The sequence below is a fragment of the Biomphalaria glabrata genome, chromosome 10 (assembly GCF_947242115.1).
Source record: "Biomphalaria glabrata chromosome 10, xgBioGlab47.1, whole genome shotgun sequence".
Classification (NCBI taxonomy): domain Eukaryota; kingdom Metazoa; phylum Mollusca; class Gastropoda; family Planorbidae; genus Biomphalaria; species Biomphalaria glabrata.
In genome coordinates this window covers 44,911,782-44,922,971 of record NC_074720.1, presented here as the reverse complement: position 1 = coordinate 44,922,971, position 11,190 = coordinate 44,911,782, and the positions used below count along the sequence as shown (strand labels likewise).

The window sequence follows — 11,190 nt, the reverse complement described above, 5'->3', positions numbered from 1 at the left end:
TGCTATCAAAGCTTTGTATTTTATTATTGGTATTTCCAAAACAACTTAATAAGGAAATTATAAGGCTTGTCTCCAAAAATCAAGATATCTCTTAAACTGTCGCTTCTATTCAAGTGAAATTTAGTACACAGGTTCCTTTTACCTCCTAGATGCTTACTAAGAACGGGTTTCGATAGAATAAAAACGTTGGGACCACAATTTGCGAAAAACCACAGGCTTGCTATCAAAGCTTTGTATTTTATTATTGGTATTTCCCAAAATCAACTTAATAAGGAAATTATAAGGCTTGTCTCTGAAAATCAAGATATCTCTTAAACTGTCGCTTCTATTCAAGTGAGATTTAGTACACAGGTTCCTTTTACCTCCTAGATGCTTACTAAGAACGGGTTTCGATAGAATAAAAACGTTGGGACCACAATTTGCGAAAAACCACAGGCTTGCTATCAAAGCTTTGTATTTTATTATTGGTATTTCCAAATAAACTTAATAAGGAAATTATAAGGCTTGTCTCTGAAAATCAAGATATCTCTTAAACTGTCGCTACTATTCAAGTGAGATTTAGTACACAGGTTCCTTTTACCTCCTAGATGCTTACTAAGAACGGGTTTTGATAGAATCAAAACGTTGGGACCACAATTTGCGAAAAACCACAGGCTTGCTATCAAAGCTTTGTATTTTATTATTGGTATTTCCCAAATCAACTATAAATAAATATTAGGAGATTATTACACTTGTCTTCGAAAATCAAGATATCTCTTAAACTGTCGCTTCTATTTACGTGAAATTTCGTACACAGGTTTCTTTTACCTCCTAGATGCTTACTAAGAACGGGTTTCGATAGAATAAAAACGTTGGGACCACAATTTGCGAAAAACCACAGGCTTGCTATCAAAGCTTTCTATTTTATTATTGGTATTTCCAAAACAACTTAATAAGGAAATTATAAGGCTTGTCTCCGAAAATCAAGATATCTCTTAAACTGTCGCTTCTATTCAAGTGAGATTTAGTACACAGGTTTCTTTTACCTCCCAGATGCTTACTAAGAACGGGTTTCGATAGAATAAAAACGTTGGGACCACAATTTGCGAAAAACCACAGGCTTGCTATCAAAGCTTTCTATTTTATTATTGGTATTTCCCAAATCAACTTAATAAGGAAATTAGGCCTATAATTCTTGTCTCCGAAAATCAAGATATCTCTTAAACTGTCGCTTCTATTTAAGTGAAATTTCGTACACAGGTTTCTTTTAACTCCTAGATGCTTACTAAGAACGGGTTTCGATAGAATCAAAACGTTGGGACCACCATTTGCGAAAAACCGTAGGCTTGCTATGAAAGCTATGTATTTTATTTTTGATATTTCCCAATCAACTTAATAAGGAAATTATAAAGCTTGTCTTCGAAAACCAAGAAATCTCTTACATTGTCGCACCTATTAAAAAGAAATTTCTTGCACAGGTTCTTTTTACCTCCTAGATGCTTAGTAAGAACAGTTGTTGACAGATTCGAAATCTTGGAACAACCTATAGTGATAATCTGCAGGCTTGCTTTAAAGCTTTTGTATTTTATTTTTGGTATTTCCCGAATGATCTTAATTAAGGACTTAATAAGGCTTGTCTTCGAATCAAGAAATTTCTTAAATTAATTGTTGTTTGTAATCCATTTTTTTTTTTGTGATTGCTTTTTCGGAATCGACTTTTTTGTAATGACTGTTTTGAATCGGACCTATGTTGGTTTTTTTTTTTTTTTTTGTGGTTACTTAGAATCAACTTCTACTCTTTATTTGCTGGTGGCTGATTGAATAGACTTGTGCATTTTTCATAGCCGCTGCTTGGACTCTATATGAACATTATTCGTAGTTTCTGTTTTGAATCGACCTGTTTGTTATTTGTAGTGGCTATTTGAAATCGGCTTGTGCTTTTTTTTTGGGATGGATCTTTAAAATCGGACTTCTGAGTATTTAAGGGGGATGCACAGTGAGAAAACATCGATCTAGGTCAAAAATATCGATATTTTAAAATTAATTGATTTTAATAGTTTAAAATGTCTAGAAAACGAATTCCCTATCAGAATACTAAAAAAACTGCGCTTTATACATCAATTTTGTATTTTAAAAGTAGATGTATAAGCAAAATTTTGATGTTTTGATTAAAAATCAACATTTTGTAAGCTAAAGTTGATAAGCTAATGTACGCTCTTATCCCTAACAGATGGTATCGATACAAAGGTCTACTTTTCTAGTTCCGATTATGAGCATGGTTTCTCATTCTATAAATATAAACTTTCAAAATACGTCACTACCTCTTTTTTTTTCCTATATCCTCATATACACACGCACTAAGCCATATTTACGCATGCGCACTATCAAAGCTACATTGGTAACTATGACAACAAAATTTGCACGCATGCGCACATGACGTGAACCGGTCCTTCTTCTGTAAACAAAGCTTCCTTCACATCAACACTCGATTCATTATTCAAACTCAGAAATGCCAACAAAAGGTTAGATCTAGATCTATATGTTTGGAAAGAAAAAAACGTTACTGTAAGCCCAGAGGAAGACATGCTTCAAAGACAAATGCATAATTACAAAGGTAAGTCTAGATCTAAAGTTTTTTATTTACTAGACCAGCGTGTGCTTACACATAAAATTAAAATCATAAAAATAAAATAATGAGATAATGAAACCTTTGCTTCATCAATCTTTGAATTCGACAAACGCAACGTGTTTATCATATCAATATTATCAATGAATCACATCTAGATCTATATATAAATCTAGACATTAAATAAATATCATGAAAGTGATTGCAAACATAGAGATCTATCCTTTTTTAGATCTAGTATACTAGTATAGGATTAGGGACATAGATCACATTAGAACTAGAATGACTAGATTTCACTAGATATTCTAGATTGACTAGATCTAGACATCTATATAGATCTAGATTCTAAATCTAGATTATCATGTAGTTGTAGGACTTCAACTTGGTCTTTTTTTTTTTAAGATCTAATACATATATATCAAGGTTCGTACGCGGTCTGGAAAAAGTCTGGAATTTCAAGATTCAGATTTCAGTCTTAAAAAAGTCTGGAAAATTGCTACTTTTTGAGGCAATTTTGTTAAATGTCTGGAAAAAGTCTGGAATTTGAAAAAAAAATTAATCCGATGTCATTCAGCCCTCAGGCGCCGTAACCGGTAAAATGCTAGGCTGCTAGATCTAGTTGGGCATAGAGGCTTCCATTAATAGGCCTACTAGATCTTTCTATTGTGAAAGCACGCGCAATCCACGGCATGTCGGTGAAATGCCAGCCAATTTCTAGACGGTGTACTGTAGTATCAGATTTAGTAATAGATCTAGTCCTAGACTAGTAACTAGTTTATTATGACTGCTGTTATCTTATCTTATATAATACAGACGTTACTTCAAAAAAGATGATGATTAGAAGATGTTATTCTATATTATCTAGATGGTCGATCAAATTTCAGTTAGGCTACCAAAGGTCGGGAAGTTTTTGGCCTAGATTTATTTATGCATGGGCGAAACTCCCCCCCCCCCCCTTTTTTTTAAATAAAGAAAACAAATATATCTCGTCAATGACGTCAATATAGAATATATATAGAGAGAGAGTCTAGATCTAGATCTTGAGTCTAAACCAAAAATATTTGTCAACAGGGAATGACTTACTAGATCTAGGTCTACTACTAGATTTAGTCTCGATCTATGACTATGCGCGACTTTTATTACTAGATCTATATCTGTTCTAGGTCTACTAGATCTACTAAATTCTACTAGACTAGATTACTAGATTTAGTCTTGATCTATGCACCACTTCTTAATAGATCAAGGTTTTCTAATGTTAGCCTCGATCTATGTGTGATTACCCCCCCCCCCCCCCCATTAAATAAAGAAAACAAATTATATTATAATATATCTAGTCAACATAGAATATGCCTATAAGATCGGTAAAACTTCCCATCGAAGGCCCCCTAGTTTTTTAGGTTAATTATTTGGCAGCTGTCTATGCGCACTTGAGTCTAAACTAAAAGACTAGGCCTTTAGAATGACTTCCATTACTAGGTCTAGAATTAGATTTAGTCTTCATCTATGCGTGAATTAGATTACTAGATCTAGGTCTACTACTAGATTTAGCACCTAATTTAGTCTCGATCTATGCCCCCTTTCCCCTGTTAAATAAAGAAAACAAGTTATATTATATCTAGTCAACATAGAATATAGATCTAGATCTTAGTCTAAACTAAAAGACTAGAGCACAAGAATGACTTAGATTACTAGGTCTGCAACTAGATTTAGTCTCGATCTATGCACGATTACCCCCCCCCCCTTTTTTTTTCCCCAAATCTATTCAATGTAGAATATAGATCTTGAGTCTAAACTCAAAAACTAAAAAGACTTAGAATACTAGATCTACTACTAGATTTAGTCTTGATCTAAGTCTAGATTTAGATCTAGCATACTTAGCATATAGATCTATAATTATAATCTAGTATGGTTATGAATAGATTTAGATCTAGATATCAATATTATCAATTTTTACCCCGTTAAAAAAAACAAGTCAGTATTCACATAGGCCTATTGTGAATTAGACATAAGTAAGCCACTACTACAAATTAAATTTCAAGTTCAATACAGTTAATCTCTATCTCTAGATCTTTATTTAAAATTATCTCCTCCAATAGAATTATAGGCCTACTAGAGGTAGGCCCTCTAACCTAGGCTAGTCTAAATAAGTCTTTACTTTTTAACTAGTGTCTAATGTTTAAGCCACTAAATATCTATATAAAAATTATAAAACTATTGGACTAGTTATGAGATTAAGAATAAGATTTTACAACTAAGTTAGGCCTATTAAACTATATAGGGCCTATTAAATTTCCCAAGTCTAAGTGCTACAAGATTAGTGACTTTTTTTCCCCCTTGTATCGTATGTTCCTTAATAATTGAAAATTATTATTACACCCTAGTCCAAACCTCCCACAGTACGACAGGGGTTAGTTATTTGCAGGGTTTGAACCCAAGATCACGAATACAGCAGTCCAGAGCACATATGGCATGCTCAGGTAGCCATCCTTTTTACTGTTAGTAAGTCTGGAAAACATAAGATAAATGTCTGGAAAATGTCTGGAATTCATTTTCACAAAAGTTGTATGAACCATGTTATATAGATCTACATGTAACATGTCTCTTTACATTTTTTACTTTTGATGATTAATACAATATATGATTCCTAAAATGCATTATAAAATTTAAAATAATCTTCATGTTGTACATAAATAGATGTGACGTGTACTTTCATACTATTGAATTTTTTTTTAAAGAACCTCTATTTTTTTTTTATTTGTTTGCAGCTCTGTTTTGGATACAGCTGGATCTGAAGCAGCAACAATGCAGCCTGCAAGTGCAGCTGAACGAAAAATAATTCTAACTGCAATTACTAACGCTGATAACACCAATAAGAGGCTGCCTGAAGATTTCATATACGTCATGATGAATTCAATGGAATTGACCACAATGGTCTCCTTGTTGTGCTGTCCACATTGCTTCGACAAAAAATTAACCATGTGCATCACACAATCAAAAGGCATGGCTCATTTGATTAAAATCAAATGCCTAAATTGTGAAACATATTTGTGGCCTGACTGGACCTAAAAAAAAAGTAATAATGTTCATCTGGATATTAATGTCCGCGCTGTCGCTGCATTAAAAGAATCTGGAATCTCGCATTCTAAATTTGATAGGTTTTGTGGACTTATGAGTATGCCCTGCATGCACAGAAATACTTATAACAATCTAGCTAACATAGTCAACACTGCTATAATTGAAGCTGGTGAAGAATGTATGATTAGGGCATCTGCTGTTGTGCATGGAAGAAACATTTCACAACCTCTGACTTCAGATGATAGAATAAGTTCAACAGGCTGTCCTGTTATTACAGTTTCTTTTGATGGGACTTGGCATAAAAGGGGCCACTCATCTCATTCAGGAATTGGCACAGTTATTGATTTTGATACTGGACTCGTCATCGACACCGAAGTCCTATCAAATTATTGCTGTGTTTGTGATTCAAACTCAAACTAAATTTTGATGCCTCTAAGCATATGTGTCAAAAAAACTTCAGTGGCTCAGCAAATGCAATGGAGGCCGCAGCAGCATCCAAAATTTGTTCTCACTCTGTGGCATCAGAAAACTTGTTTATGGCATGATGCTGTGTGATGGCGATAGTAAATCACATTCATCTGCCATTACCAACTCAGGATATGATGTAGAAATCTTAAAAGAGGACTGCATTAACCACATCTCAAAAAGAATGTTTAATGCTTTGAACAATTTAAAAATGTCTAACAAAAAAGAACTAAATTATAGGCTTACAAAGCCAAAACTTGAAAAAATTACAAATATTTTAAAGTTCTGCGCCAAAATGCTCCTGACATTCAAAAAAATGAAGCTGGCTGTTATGGGCTCATTTTTTCATATGATGAGCTCAGACCTAGATCATAACCACAGGTTGTGTCCTGATGGCACTACATCTTGGTGTCACACTTTAAGAGATCAGAGGCACTAAAACAGCCATACAAAAAACATAATCAGACCATCACATCAGAAATAGGAAAACTGTTATTTCCTATAACAGACACAAATCTGTTAAAAACATGTTCAAGAATGGGAACACAAAACGCCAATGAATCTTTTCATTCCCTAATTTGGCAAATTGCCCCAAAACAGAATTCGCAACATTAAAAACTAAGGATGGCGACATACCTTGCTGTTTTAGCCTTCAATAATGGCATTAAATCAGTTTTTGACATATTAGGCGTTCCCTGGACACTAAAGAACATTTCTTCTAGTGAGAAAAAGCAAAATGTCAAACTACAGCTTGTTGTTAGAAAAAGATCAATCACATTAGTGTCCAGGAGAAAAAAATTGAAAAAACGAAGAATTGAGCATGAGCACCGGGCAGAGGTTCTAGAAGGTCCAACCTATCAATCAGGCCATTTTAATGAATAGTTTTTTTATTATCTATTATGTTATATTATGTAAATATTCCCTTTTTTTTTTTCATTTTTATGGTTGCAATAAATATTTTATATCATTTTAAAAACTTTAAATGCGTTTTTCTCAAAATGTATTTTTAGGTGCATGTTGTCCACAAGAATCTCAAAATCTTTAGTTCTGTATAATTTAGACTAATAATTTTTCACATGTAGTTTATTGATAGTATATCATAGGTAATAGGCTGCAAAAATTTTCAATATGTTTAATTTTCATAAAAAAAAGAAAAATAATGATGTGACCGCAGGTGAAAAATGTGGTCGAAAAAAAATAAAAATTTTAAAAATTCATTTTGAGGTTATGATGCGACAAAATGTATTTAACCCATATACATTTTTTTTTAGTATACACTTCTTTCACTACATCTTTAATTAGGTGATTTAATGGCTGAAGGTTACAACCCATGACTTCTGAACCTGGTAAAGACAAGGGCTTTGAGATTCAGAATATTTATGATACCTCTAAGTCCACCAAGCTGTAAGCTAAATTATTGATTTGTTACACCCGAATTTAGGCAGTGTTATCACGGATTGGAAAGCAGGAGCCATCTTTCAAAAAGCACGGCCAATTTGAACAAACAAATCAATTAGCTTTTAGATGAAATCCACCTACTCAAAACAATCATTGTCCCAACGCCACCTTGAAAAAAGACTGAGCAGTGACGGCTGAGAAGGATCATTTGAATAACATACCGAGATAATGCTACCAATAGAGAAATATTTTCCATATCATTAGTGTCAATGTGTAATGCTGAGTTCTTGCTTCCTGAAGTACTCTAGACACGTGACAAGACGAATATTATAAACTAACTGAAGCTCGTTTCAGCAGACAAACATGAAGTTTATTTTACTACAATAATAATGCACTGCACTCCTTGTTAGTGCTACAAGTCAAGAAATAATAAACAATCCTATCCGCATAGCAGCGGTATCAAATGTATCAATCACGTCCGCATCTCAGCGGGTAACAATAAGAACAATTACTACTAGTGACACTGGAGCTTCAACTATAGATATCCATTGAAATACGAATAATACCTTAATATTCAATAAGCACATAATGAAATCAACTCTCAAATATTATTAATCAACAATCATTAGTCCATCGACTTTCATCCTATATACATATATATACACCAGTCCAGGAAGCAACGTCCAACCTTCCTGGACCGGGAGCAAAACCTTACTGACTTGACTTGACTTGACTGAACTCAAAGTCAACTTTATTCATTCTACTTCCTGTTTTCTACATCAGGAATTCCACGCGTCTTTTAAACTCTTAACATGACGTGAACTTTAGATCATGCAATGTCAACTAAGACTGTGACAATTAGACAAGACGAAACATGTTTACTTAAGTCATCCTTAACACGAAAGCCGAAAAGAGGAGCGCAAAAACATGCCGTCAACGTTTAATCATGGTGTCACACCGATTCAAGAGGAAAGTGTAACGGACTTAGGTTAGTTCTTTGAGGGGCTATTTAAATGCCCCAATTGTATATTGTCAAGAGAGGGGTGTGTAAAAAGTGAAATTGTGTGTGTGTGTTTGTTTATTTTATTAGTTGAGTTGTAGATTGTTTTTAGCACGGGGTTTTTCAAGGGGGGGGGGGGGAGGGGACAATAAGGTTTCCTGTGGTCCGTCTAGTCAGAAAGCTGACCTTGTCTGAGTAGGGTGTTGGTGATTGTTTTTCGGTTATTATGCCTAGAGTAAGGAGATATTATATTATTATTCTTGCTATGTGTGCGTACTGAATATTTGGGGTAATGCTATGATGTGTCATGATACCCTTATGTAATATATTATATTATATATTATATTGTTTGCAGTAAATAAATACTAATTTTCTACTCCGTTGAGTGTACTTTATAATAATTGTACGCTTGTAGAGAACTACAGTTTGGGCATAAATTAGCTCTCAAAGAACTAACCTAAGTCCGTTACAGAAAGTAGCTGTGGAGAAAGCTTGCAGCCCTATGTGTCGAATAGCGCGCGAGCGCTTATGTCAATGTGTTTCTCAACATTTTGCATTAATAAAATGTTACTTTCGCCACTGAACTGATCAGATAATTTGTTAAGGGGGAACGCCTTAATCTCACTCAGAGTTGTCTGGGGGGATCCCCGGGTGCCAAACGTTTTTCTACATTTCTGAGCTTCATAATCTCTTCCCCGTGGCGTGTACAACGTAATATTTTTCTCATAATAGGAAAATTACTAGTCAAATCAAACTGAATTCAGAAAGTTTAGTACATGCTGATTCTAAAATGTGAGAAACATTCGAGGTAGAAATTTGTATTTTTAAAAGTTGTTTTTTTGGGAAAGTGCATTTTCTCGACTTGGGTGTCACCCCCTGATGGGTGCCACCCGGTGCGGCTTTGCACCCCACGCCTCTCCCCATAGTGACGCCACTGACTAGATTTAAACATGAAATGCGTAGGACGTATTTATCTTCTCTTTTGAAGTTATGTCTGTAATCTATATATATTTAAGCTTTAAATGCATGTGAAAATATTAGAGTTAGTAAGGAAGATAATGTGAAGTAGATTGTAAACTAAAAGAAAATGTTTTTGTAAAATAAAATATTGTATTGTCTTCATCACCTCATATCTGAACACAATATCATAATAAAGAATAAACAAGATGTGCTTTAATAGGTTTGTTAATTGACCTCAAAACAAATTTAAATAATAAACAGGTGTAGATTCGACTGATGAGATATCGGTGGACTAATTTAATTGGCTGTCAAGTAAAAAGTTGATTAATTACAGTTATGATTGGCTTATTCTACGACTTTAAATTATTAGGCTACCAACGCAGTTTGCACAGCACTCAGAGAAAATTATTATAGTTCGCCAACAGCTATAGAGCACAACGACCGACCGCTTAAAAATCCCGAAATTAAAAAATCCCAGTCTTCACCAAGACTCGAACCCAGGACCCCAGGTTTTGAAGTCAAGCACTTAACTACTCAACCATAGCCCCACCGGATATGTTACTTACGTGTAATTATTTCATTGATTGCTTACTAGTCCATCTGACAGACACATAATACACACCCAGTTTTACATAAAGTAACTAATCTTTTACAGACCAGTGTAACAAACCGTGTTAGTTATTATAATGGTAGGGCTAAATTCATAGTTGCACGAGGTCCAGGTGAATGTGTGTAAGGACAGATGAGAGAGCGAGTTGGTGACTGGGGCACAAATGAGAGAGAGTGCATATACTTTCAGAGGTTAGTTTAGACTATAGTTTGGGTTTGAGTAAGTCGAGAGCTTATTAGTAGGAAAGTCTTATCGTAGATAGTCTTTGTTGGTGAGCGTTGTATTTTCTTTTGTGTTTATCTGCGTACGGGACGTATTACTTAATACGTAGAATAGTTAATAAAGTGTTTCATTAACTATAAAGTTCTGAGATGTGTCTATTTAAAGAGTAGCCTATGTTCATAGGGCCGGATTTAGGACAGGACATGGTGGAGCTACTGCCCCAGTGAATCCACAAGAAAGGGGCCTCCACAAGATTTTAAGTCTCAAAATTTTGACGTTTCAGCCACTTTTATGTTTGTTGTTTTTTGTTTCGAACATTTTTTCCGACAAAACTTTAAATTTTACCATTGACAAGAAAGAAGTGTATGCTTGTATCATGCTTACAACTTAGAAATGCAGTTTCGAATCTCTACGGCTGTGCGTCAAACCAGGACCTTACCCTCCACAAACTCAAAGATAAATTAAATGTACCTTCTTTGTTTAACTAAAAAAATACAATAAAAATTTTGTTTAAGAGTCTATAAAGTATAAAGTAGAATAAATTTACAAGCAGGCCTACTTTGTTTCTTTCTTCCAAAACATGGCATAGAGTTTTATTATTAATAAGTGGATTTTTTAATTTATGATTTTGAAAAAGTATACGGGCTCTACAAAATTTCTACCCCGGGGGCATCCACATAGTTAAATTTAGCCCTGTATGTTCATGTTACACTTTTACAAGTTAAGATGTTTCTGTCGTCAAGAAGCTAACTAAGGCTTAGAGTCGCTTTCCAGTTACCCAACCCCCTAGACAATGACGTTTACAGCCAGGGCAACTCTTGAGATAGGCCAGCGGTTCTCAACCTTTTTAGTGCT

At 34.4% G+C, this 11,190-nt stretch overlaps 1 long non-coding RNA gene across 1 annotated transcript; it reads left to right on the top strand.

Annotated features, from left to right (window-relative positions):
- The first annotated feature begins 2,337 nt into the window (after positions 1-2,337).
- LOC129928832 (uncharacterized) lies at positions 2,338-7,128 on the top strand. Its single transcript, XR_008780344.1, has 2 exons — positions 2,338-2,593; positions 5,371-7,128. It is a non-coding gene; the product is annotated as an uncharacterized LOC129928832 (long non-coding RNA).
- The last annotated feature ends 4,062 nt before the right edge of the window (positions 7,129-11,190 follow it).